The sequence below is a fragment of the Rutidosis leptorrhynchoides genome, chromosome 5 (genome assembly GCF_046630445.1).
Source record: "Rutidosis leptorrhynchoides isolate AG116_Rl617_1_P2 chromosome 5, CSIRO_AGI_Rlap_v1, whole genome shotgun sequence".
Lineage (NCBI taxonomy): Eukaryota > Viridiplantae > Streptophyta > Magnoliopsida > Asterales > Asteraceae > Rutidosis > Rutidosis leptorrhynchoides.
Window position 1 is genome coordinate 9,370,806 of NC_092337.1, and position 12,395 is coordinate 9,383,200.

A 12,395-nucleotide genomic window follows, 5' to 3' on the forward strand; every position below is an offset into this window, starting at 1 on the left:
AGCATAATTCCTTTATTTTCATATTTAATTGCACTTCTAATTATTGCACTTTTATTTATTGTTATTGTATTTAATTGCACTTTTATTTATTGTTATTGTATTTAATTGCACTTTTCAAGATAATATATATCGATTTATTTCTGTACATCTAACTGTGGACAACTAGTTGTAGGTTACTAACGAGGACAGCTGACTTAATACACTCAAATCTTTAAAACATAATAAAAATAGTTGTAATTATATTTTGATCATACTTTGATATATATATATATATATATATATATATATATATATATATATATATATATATATATATATATATATATATATATATATATATATATATATGCACATATTTGTATAGGTTCGTGAATCGATCCGTGGCCAAGTCTTATTTCCGAGGAAGGTGTAACACCCTGTTTCTGTTTCTGATTTTGTAGTAGATCGGGAAGCCGTCCAGATAGGGGGACGCCGTCCAGCAACAAAAGGTGGGACGCCGTCCAAGGTTTAGGATGCCGTCCAAACTGTCTGTCGAGCCAGCTGTTTTAATTTGTTATAAATGGGTAAAATGGTAATTTCACTTGGGTGCCGATTTGGAGCCTTCAAGGCTGATCCCTTGATCATTTTTGGATCAGTTTACACCCACACAAACACTCTCAACCTCATCTAGAGAGAGTAAGGGTTTTAGAGAGAGAGGTGGATTTGGAGAAGAAGGAGTCGGATTCTCTCTAAAACTCGGGTTCTAAAGTTGTTCATCTCGCTCCTAGCTATGTTGTGGTGGTATTAGTAAGCTCAAACTCCGAATTTCATTTGTTAAATTTGATATTCAAGTTGGGGTTTTGAGTTAGTTTGTTGTGAAACCCTTTTAGGTGATGAAATGGGTTTATGGTGACTAGTTATTCTTGTCACCCTAAACGGGTTTTGGGTCGGTTGACGATTTGGCCTTGTTTAGGGTTTGATGGTGAGTTTAATCACTAGGTTTAGTGATTATGGAAGTGTTGGAACACTTTTGGGTGTGTTTGGTTGTCTAATTTTGAAATGGGTCAAATTAGGGTTTTGGTGTCAAAATGGGTATGACACGTGTTTAACACTTGTGTTCAGGCTTAATCGGTGTGTTAGGACCATTTTCACTCGTGTTAGTGGATATTGGTTAGTTTGGGCGCGTTTCGTGCTTGGAAGTGCAAATGGGTCGAATTTGCACTAGGTGTCAATTGGGTTGGTTTGTAAGTCAACCCTAATTGTGTTGTTGTGTTTGTGATAATGGAATAGGTACTTTCCATTTGGCGCGTTGCGGATTACTTGGAAGCATTCTTCAAGGCGACTAGGTGAGTGTTAATATCCTATATGCATATGTATGTGTAGGATGGGTGCGGGTCGGGTGAAGGGGTTCTCGCTTATAGAGCTCGCTTCTCGTATAGGTGGAATTGTTGGACTTGTGTATAGGTCCAATTGGCACGGTTGTGTATTTTGGTTGACCACTTTGGCGAGATGCACACTTTGTGTGTACGTTATCACATGGGCGTGTGATGTGGACTTATATAACCCCAATGACGAAGGGTTAATATAGTGAGTGGAATAATTATATGCGTAGGTATATAATGTATTTATTTGTTGTAGCGTGAGATGTGAAGTGTTGATGTGCTAAGACACCACATTTCACGTGACGAGTGAAGTGTCGATGTGCTAAGACACCACTCAAAGTAATGTGACGGGTGAAGTGTCGATGTGTTAAGACGCCACCCGGGGTGAAGTGTCGATGTGTTAAGACACCACCCGGAGTGAAGTATCGATGTGCTAAGATGCCACACCAAGAGAATAACGGGTGAAGTGCCGATATGTTAAGGCGCCACTCGAGGTGAAGTATCGACGTGTTAAGATGCCACCTCAAGTAAAATGAAGAGTGAAGTGTCGAAGTGTTAAGACACCACTCGGGGTGAAGTATCGAAGTGTTAAGATGCCACCCGTGGGGTTAGTGTACGAAGTGTTAAGTGCACTAATGGTTGATATGAACATCGATGACTTATTTCGCGAAGTCATTCCCTTGCGAATATTTGGTTAACCATGGTTATTGTGTTGTAAGCGTAAGCAATTTATGTTATTCGAGATATATATATATATATATATATATATATATATATATATATATATATATATATATATATATATATATATATATATATATATATATATATATATATATATATATATATATATATATATATATATATATATATATATATATATATATATTGTATACATATATTAATGTATTGTTGTGTTGTAGCTAACCCTCCAGGTGTAGCTTATTGGCGTTGTTCACATCGTCGTTGGTGAACTTACTTGTTGATATCTTTAGCTTGTTGCTTAGAGATCGTACGGTATGCTTAGTGTAGTTGCCTTATACATGGATGCTTCGGTATGCAGTATTTGATATTTGTGTGGCGTGTCCATTTTATACATATATATGTATGTAGTATATTATCATTCACTAAGCATTAGCTTACCCTCTCGTTGTTGACTTTTTTATAGATTTGCAAGGATGCGGAGGATCGGGTAAGCGGGAATTAGTGGACTTGCGTAGTTTGCTTTAGAAGACTTGTTTTTGGATTTGATTAGGATTGGGTAGCGTATCCCCAATCCCATGCTCGGTCTTTATTTAATGTTAAAATTAATGTGGCCGAAAACTCGTAGTTTTGTACGAAAGTTGTAAAACGGTCGATGTGGGCCCGGTGTCGTAAAACTCGGTTTTTATTATGGAAAAATCTTAGTTTTAATTATTATAACATGTTGCGAAAGCGTTTTGGTTTAAAAGTGTCGGGAAGAGGGTTTTCCGCCTGCGTGTAAATGTAAAGCTAAACAGAATTTTGCAGTTGTTCTGGACGCCGTCCCAGTCTCCAGAACTGGACGCCGTCCAGATGTGCTGCTCCAGAAATTTTTTTTTATGACACGTTTTTGGTCGGATAACGGGTTGGGTTGTTACAAGTGGTATCAGAGCATGGTCTAGGAGATTTAGGTGACTTGAGATAGGTGCCTAGACTTAGACTTTTGTGTGTGCTTATTTGTTGCGGGACTTGTAGGATTACGGGTCAAAATGGGTTTAGTTAGTGCCTTGTGTATAGGTCGACTAACGTTTATATTAGTAATGCGGATATTATTAATATACGATTGTGTTGTGATTAAAATTCTCGCGTGTGTTTATATCGCGTAGGATTTTGTTTGTGTTTGCTTATATCATCGAGCGAGGCGGTCGTTGTACTAACGAGTTGATACGACGTGTATGCCTAATAAGGACTTGCAAACCTTATTACGGGTTCAAATCGGGTCTAGCAAGTGATGTACGATGAGTGTTTAGCAAGATGGGGGCGGTATTGTGTGTGTACTTTATACGTTCGTGATCTAATCGCTTTGCATTCCTTAGAATGGCGACGGGAAATGGGATCGAGACGAATGACGAGGAGTTTAACGCTAGAGTTGCGGCCACCGTTGCGGAGCAAATGAGTGCGTTTCGAGAAGAAATGGATAGGAAGTATTCCGAATCTCGGAGTAGTGGGGAAATGGAGCATTATCTTAAGAGCTTCATGAGGACTAAACCCCCGATGTACGACGGAAAACCGGATCCTTTGGTAAGCACAACTTGGATCTCGGATGTCGAAGGGTGTTTTTATACTATTGAATGCCCTCCTGAGAAGAGGACAAGACTCGCTACGAGCTTGTTGCGGGGTAGGGCAAAGGATTGGTTGGATGGTAAGATTGATCTTGTCGGCGGTGAAGCGTTTATGGCGTTATCGTGGGACAAGTTTAGGAAGGAATTCTTCGAGGAGTTCCGGACTTCGGTCGACTTGTCGGAATTGCATAATGAGTTGCGAAATTTGCAATAGGGTTCTATGAATTTGAATACTCTCAAGACGACCTTTATGGCTAAGGCTCGTTTTTGCCCGGAGTATTTGGGGAATGATCGTTTGTTGATGGACGATTTCTATCGGACTTTGAATGATGACTTGAAGAGTAAGATTAGCCGGGGTCACGCGAAATCGTTTGCGAAATTATTCACCGTGGCTAGAGGTTTCGAGTCTTATACGTGATCAAAGATTGGTGAACCTTCAAGTAAGAGAAGGGTTGTTTCGTATGGTGCTCTGAGTAAGAGGACTAAGGGTCCAAATGTGAGCACGGGTGGTACACGGATGGGTATACCGGATTCTAGTGCATCTAGATGTTACAATTGTGGCGTAAGGGGTCACAAGTCTTGGGAATGTTCGGTACCAAAGGGCGATGGCGTGGTGTGCTTCATTTGCCAAAAAGAAGGACATCGTAAGTCGGAATGTCCCAAGTTAACGGGGACGGGTGTGGCAAGGAGACGTTAAGGTACGTTTCGTTTTAATAAAAATGTCCTTTGATTATTTATTATGTGCCGTTGAGTTTGAGTTAGATTAACTACATTGTGTTGTGCATGATATTGTTGTTATGGGTGACGTTCCTAATGGAAGTACCCTATGGTGATGTTTGATTGTCGGGCGAAGGGCGTAAAACTTGGTGCAACCAAGCATTCCTTAGTATTTGGGAAATGTTTCTACCAAGCCATGGAAATGGGTTTTGGTGTTCGGTTGTTAAGCGCATGTTCGCTTTTATGTTGAAGTTGATGAACCATGAGGTTCAACGGGTGGGATGGAACCCGAGAGATCGAGTGTTTAAAATCTCGATGTATGTTGGTATTGGAGTCTACGAGACGCGACATTAGGTGCCTCTTTTATACCTACCAGCGTGGTGTTCGACTCCGATTGTGTTGCGGTTACATTGTACTTAGGGTACCGAAGCGAAATCCTTAGGTACATGAGTGACTAGGTGGAATTTGACAAACTAAAGCAATTGGATGATTGCGAAGTTATGGTTTGTGAAATCGTGGTGCACTTTTTGTTCGAAGTGTTTGAGGATGGTTTGAAATCCTTCGTATGCTCAAGGTTGGAGCAAGATATGGTAATGGGCCGTGTGAACCCAATTGTTGGTAAAGTCTACCTTTGGTAGCACTGTACGGTAGTACGAGTTGTGGATATAGAACGTAGTTCCAAGTGGGGGAGTTACACTCCCGCACGAGGAGGCCTTAGGGTGAAAATTCGGATAATGCTTATGGTAGATCTGAAACTTGTGTTGGGACCTAGTTTTGGTCGATTTGTGGTAGAGTACAATTTTGGTTAAATTGTACTTATGATTTTGGATTTGGAAATTATCACCGAGGTGGTAATGTGGTAAATCTCGTTGAGACATAATGGACGTGTTTGGCGAGCAAGGTGAAATCCCTCGGTTAAGGGATGTGTGTGTCGGATTCTCTTTTAGAGAATTTTTATTTTGTGCCTATGTTCGATATAGGTGGTTTTTGCTCGAGTGTGTGAATGGTTAGTGGTATCCGTTAGGATTCACTATGGCGTAGCAGAGCGCGATGTTACACTACTCGTCGTTCGAGGCCAAAAGGGCGTTGATTGATGAAGCATGACCTTCGGGGTCCGCTGACTTCATCATGGGATTATTGATTGGTGGAGCATGACCTTCGGGGTCCGCTGACTTCATCATGGTATTGTTGATTGGTGAAGCATGACCTTCGGGGTCCGCTGACTTCATCATGGTATTGTTGATTGGTGAAGCATGACCTTCGGGGTTCGCTGACTTCATCATGGTATTGTTGATTGGTAAAGCATGACCTTCGGGGTCCGCTGACTTCATTATGGGAGTAGTGATATATCGGTGAAGCATGACCGTTGACGGGGTCCGCTGACTTCATCCGGTGTTGAGTGATCTATTAGTTGTTTTATACACTGATGGTGGGGTCGTGAGGACCATGTTGTATGATTAGTGATGCGATAGCCTTGTTTCGCTCACATGTTGTTACGGGTGTAACAATAGTCGATTTTTGTGCACCTTAGGATTAGCATTGCCATAGTCGTTTTGGGCGCTTTTGGTTTTTGACGTTGCTTATGATGTTAGGATAGTGGTGTATTGGTTGTATTGCGCACTACAAAGGATGTTTAGCGGTAAGTGTAATCCGTAAGGATTCATGTGGTTCGATTTTCAACGTTCGAATTGTTGACTTTAGGTTGAGACTTGGTCGCTTTTAGCGTTGTCCTTGGTAAAGGTACGCTAAGGAATTTATATCTCGGTACGAGATTGGTTGAGTTTTTCCCGATATGGGGACTTGAGCAGGTATTAGTGCTCGGATGTGGTTTTGATAAATCACGGGTGACGATTTTAGTTGTTAAAGGTGATCCAATGGGAAGTGTTGCCTAGGAAAGTCGGATTGGGACTTATGTTTGAGGACCGTAGGGTGTGGTCCGTTTGGTTAAGTGACGAGGATCACGAGGACGTGATCGATTCTAAGTGGGGGAGAGTTGTAACACCCTGTTTCTGTTTCTGATTTTGTAGTAGATCGGGACGTCGTCCAGATAGGGGGACATCGTCTAGCAACAAAAGGTGGGACGCCGTCCAAGGTTTAGGACGCCGTCCAAACTGTCTGTCGAGCCAGCTGTTTTAATTTGTTATAAATGGGTAAAATGGTAATTTCACTTGGGTGCCGGTTTGGAGCCTTCAAGGCTGATCCCTTGATCATTTTTGGATCACTTTACACCCACACAAACACTCTCAACCTCATCTAGAGATAGAGTAAGGGTTTTAGAGAGAGAGAGAGGTGGATTTGGAGAAGAAGGAGTAGGATTCTCGCTAAAGCTCGGGTTCTAAAGTTGTTCATCTCGCTCCTAGCTACGTTGTGGTGGTATTGGTAAGCTCAAACTCCGAATTTCATTTGTTAAATTTGATATTCAAGTTGGGGTTTTGAGTTAGTTTGTTGTGAAACCCTTTTAGGTGATAAAATGGGTTTATGGAGACTAGTTATTCTTGTCACTCGGCGGGTTTTGGGTCGGTTGACGATTTGGCCTTGTTTAGGGTTTGATGGTGAGTTTTATCACTAGGTTTAGTGATAATTGAAGTATTGGAACACTTTTGGGTGTGTTTGGTTGCCTAATTTTGAAATGGGTCAAATTAGGATTTTGGTGTCAAAATGGGTATGACACGTGTTTAACACTTGTGTTCGGGCTTAATCGGTGTGTTAGGACCATTTTCACTCGTTTTAGTGGATATTGGTTAGTTTGGGCGCGTTTCGTGCTTGGAAGTGCAAATGGGTCGAATTTGCACTAGGTGTCAATTGGTTTAGTTTGTAAGTCAACCCTAATTGTGTTGTTGTGTTTGTGATAATGGAATAGGTACTTTCCATTTGGCGCGTTGCGGATTACTTGGAAGCATTCTTCAAGGCGACTAGGTGAGTGTTAATATCCTATATGCATATGTATGTGTAGGATGGGTGCGGGTCGGGTGAAGGGGTTCTCGCTTATAGGGCTCGCTTCTCGTATAGGTGGAATTGTTGGACTTGTGTATAGGTCCAATTGGCACGGTTGTGCGTTTTGGTTGACCACTTTGGCGAGGTGAACACTTTGTGTGTACGTTATCACATGGGAGTGTGATGTGGACTTATATAACCCCAATGACGAAGGGTTAATATAGTGAGTGGAATAATTATATGCGTAGGTATATAATGTATTTATTTGTTGTAGCGTGAGATGTGAAGTGTCGATGTGCTAAGACACCACATTTCATGTGACGAGTAAAGTGTCGATGTGCTAAGACACCACTCAAAGTAATGTGACGGGTGAAGTGTCGATGTGTTAAGACGCCACCTGGGGTGAAGTGTCGATGTGTTAAGACACCACCCGGAGTGAAGTATCGATATGCTAAGATGCCACTCCAAGAGAATAACGGGTGAAGTGCCGATGTGTTAAGGCGCCACTCGAGGTGAAGTATCGACATGTTAAGATGCCACCTCAAGTAAAATGAAGAGTGAAGTGTCGAAGTGTTAAGACACCACTCGAGGTGAAGTATCGAAGTGTTAAGATGCCACCCGTGGGGTTAGTGTACGAAGTGTTAAGTGCACTAATAGTTGTTATGAACATCGATGACTTATTTTGCGAAGTCATTTGATAATGCTAAAAACGAATATATATTTCATAGCATTATCCCTCAAGAAAGACAAGCTTTTAGTTGCAATTGTTCTATTTACAAGTGATATTCGTTTAAATAATAAAAGGTGAAGACAATAGACAGATTCGACGAATTGAAGACGCAAACGACCAAAAAGCTCAAAAGTACAAAGTACAATCAAAGAGGTTCCAATTATTGATAAGAAACGTCTCAGAATTACAAGAGTACAAGATTCAAAACGCAAAGTACAAGATATTAAATTGTAATCAAGGACGTTCGAAAATCCGGAACCGGGACCAGAGTCAACTCTCAACGCTCGACGCAACGGACTAAAAATTACAAGTCAACGGAGTACAAGAATATAATATAATATATATATAATTAAATTTAATTATATATATTATATTATATAATAAATAAATAAATAAGCAGCCCACATTTTTAAAGACTTTTGAGCCTCCCCAGCTGGCCATGCGATCGCATGGCCTTGAAGGGCAAAGCCCATGTGATCGCATGAGGCCCTTTTCCAGCCCACATGCCTATAAAAGTCGCAGTTTGGTGCATCAAAATCAGATATCCATCCAACTCTCTCAACGATATATATATATATATATATATATATATATATATATATATATATATATATATATATATATATATATATTATATTTTAATTTTAATTTTAATTTTAATTTCTAATAATAAGGGTATGTTAGCGCATATTGTAAGGGTGTAAGTCGAAATTCTGTCCGTGTAACGCTACGCTATTTTTAATCATTGTAAGTTATGTTCAACCTTTTTACATTAATGTCTCGTAGCTAAGTTATTATTATGCTTATTTAAAACGAAGTAATCATGATGTTGGGCTAATTACTAAAATTGGGTAATTGGGCTTTGTACCATAATTGGGGTTTGGACAAAAGAACGACACTTGTGGAAATTAGACTATGGGCTATTAATGGGCTTTATATTTGTTTAACTAAATGATAGTTTGTTAATTTTAATATAAAGATTTACAATTGGACGTCCCTATAAATAACCATATACACTCGATCGGACACGATGGGCGGGATATTTATATGTACGAATAATCGTTCATTTAACCGGACACGGGAATGGATTAATAGTCTATGGAATTATTAAAACAGTGGTGAAATTATGTACAAGGACACTTGGCATAATTGTTAACAAAGTATTAAAACCTTGGGTTACACGCAGTCGATATCCTGGTGTAATTATTAAACAAAGTATTAAAACCTTGTTACAGTTTAAGTCCCCAATTAGTTGGAATATTTGACTTCAGGTATAAGGATAATTTGAAGAGGATACTCGCACTTTATATTTATGACTGATGGACTGTTATGGACAAAAACCAGATGGACATATTGAATAATCCAGGACAAAGGACAATTAACCCATGGGAATAAACTAAAATCAACACGTCAAACATCATTATTACGGAAGTTTAAACAAGCATAATTCCTTTATTTTCATATTTAATTGCACTTCTAATTATTGCACTTTTATTTATTGTTATTGTATTTAATTGCACTTTTATTTATTGTTATTGTATTTAATTGCACTTTTAATTTTCGTACTCTTTAATTATCGTAGTTTTATTTTATCGCACTTTTATTTATCGCAATTTCATTATCGTTATCTACTTTATGCTTTAAATTAAGTCTTTTATTTATTTAATATTTTACATTAGGTTTTAACTGCGACTTAAGTTTTAAAAATCGACAAACCGGTCATTAAACGGTAAAAACCCCCTTTATAATAATAATATTACTTATATATATATATTTGTATTTTTATAAATTAAAACTAATATAGCGTTAAGCTTTGTTTAAAGATTTCCCTGTGGAACGAACCGGACTTACTAAAAACTACACTACTGTACGATTAGGTACACTGCCTATAAGTGTTGTAGCAAGGTTTAAGTATATCCATTCTATAAATAAATAAATATCTTGTGTAAAATTGTATCGTATTTAATAGTATTTCGTTGTAAAATATAAGCTATTTCATATACACCTCGCATAACATCAAGTATTTTTGGCGCCGCTGCCGGGGAACAAATCTAGCTTAAAAGCCGAAAGCGCAACGCTATATATAAAAAAAAGATTTTTATTTTTAAGTTTACTTTTATAAAAAATACGCTTTTGTAAAAATACGTTTTAAATATTCTAAAATATAAAAAGAAAAACAAAAATATAAATATTTTTAAGAGTTTGTTAAATATTTAAGTTTTATAAAGTTTCTTTATTTCTATTTTTAGTTTGTAAAAATATAAGTTTTATTTAATTTATATAAATATATTATATATATATATATATATATATATATTTTAGCAAAACAAAAAAAAATATATAAATAAATTCGAGTCCAGTACTGTAGCAGCCTAGTCACTGGCCCGAAACCCTAGCCCATGCGATTGCATGGCCGGGTAACTTAGGACTCATGCGATCGCATGAGCCCTGTTGACACGCCACAGTTGACATCGTACTGCATTAATTACGGGGTATTATTTTTTATTATTATACTTTAACCCTAATTAGGGTTATACTTTTAATATTAATTAATTTTAGTTTTTAATTTGTTTTATTTTAGTTTAATTAGTTTTAAAATTAATAGTTTTATAAAATAAATAATATAAAAATAATATTTTTATAAAAATTGTACTTTTTACAACTTTTAGTATATTTTTATATTTTTTCCCTTTTTATTCGTTTTAGCGTAATATTTGTATTTTTCGCCTGTATTTAGTTTTAAAATATAGTTTTTGCCATAGTTATTTTTACTTCTAGATTTTTAAGATTTGCCGTAAAATCCCTTAAGTGCTTTTTCTTTAGACTAAGATTTAGGTGTTTTAGAATTTTGCGACGCTGTTTTTTAGTTTTAGTACCTTTTTAAGTTATTACCATTTGGGATATAGTTTTACTTGTAAGCTTTAATATTTTTAGACGTAACTTTTAATTTTTAGTTTTTAGTTCCTTTTTAAGTTTCAACGCGCTACTTTCTTATTTTTATTTTTCGACGCCTTTTACCTATGTATCAATTATCACTCCAATTAGTAATCTCAATTTGCAATTTTAATTTTAAGTTAGTGATAATAATAAGGTTGGGTTAGTCGAGTGTTTTAAAGTTTTATAAGTCACTCTTTTTCTTTCTTATTTCTCCAATTTTAATACCGACGCTCTCTTTTTCTTTCTTATTTCTCGCCATTCTAGTTTTTAGGACATAGATTTTTTTTCTACTTCTTATCTAAATTTCTTAAAATTACAAAAATTTATTTTAAGTGGTTAAATTGATAGACATCAAAATTTTCTGGTTCGTAGTAATAGTTGGATTTGTACGTGGACCGGGTTATTGGAGCCAAACAGTACTCAATTATATTGAGACCAAACGAATCCTGCCCCTCTGCTGCATCTTTTGGCTATTCGAAACGTGGGCAAAATCAGAAAAGTCTATTAATTGGATAACTTATATAATTTTTCTTTCTTTTTAAAAACTAATAGGATATTCAGTGGATGCACCGAGCAAAACATTCACCACCTTTTGTACGTTCACCACCGGTAACTCGATCAAGACATCTAGCAAATATTATCGCCGTTGATTTTTCTTTAGAATCGTCATCCAGTCGACCAAGTACTCCAATTCAAATTTTCGATAATCCATTTTTTGAACTCGACCTCACAATTGAGAATCCGGAGAATATTCAGGGACGATTCATAGATCCTGAACCATTAATTTTTCCTCCGAAACCACCAATCATTCAAACAGAGATTGTTGAGGAATGAACCATTAAATCAGAATCCTCTAGTGATTCAGATTCAACAAATTCAATTATGGAGAATCTAGAACCTCTAAGTATGGAAGACCGAATGCGAGCTAAACGCACTGGCCAAGGTCACGCAATTACTCATCCAGACATTAATACGCCAGATTATGAAAACAAAGGACAAATCCTACACATGGTGACTAATCAATGTCAATTTAGTGGTGCGCCGAAGGAAAATCCAAATGAACATCTTCGTACCTTTAATAGGATCTGCACTTTATTTAAAATAAGAGAAGTTGAGGATGAACAGATATATCTCATGTTATTTCCCTGGACTTTAAAGGGAGAAGCCAAAGATTGGTTGGAATCGTTACCTGAAGGGGCGATTGATACATGGGACGTTTTAGTTGAAAATTTTCTTAAACAATTCTTTCCGGCATCTAAAGCCGTAAGACTTCAAGGAGAAATTGTTACGTTCACACAGAAATCAAATGAAACTCTATATGAGGCATGGACCAGATTTGGAAAGTTATTGAGAGGATGTCCGCAACACGGTTTAGACACTTGTCAAATAGTACAAATATTCTACCAAGGATGC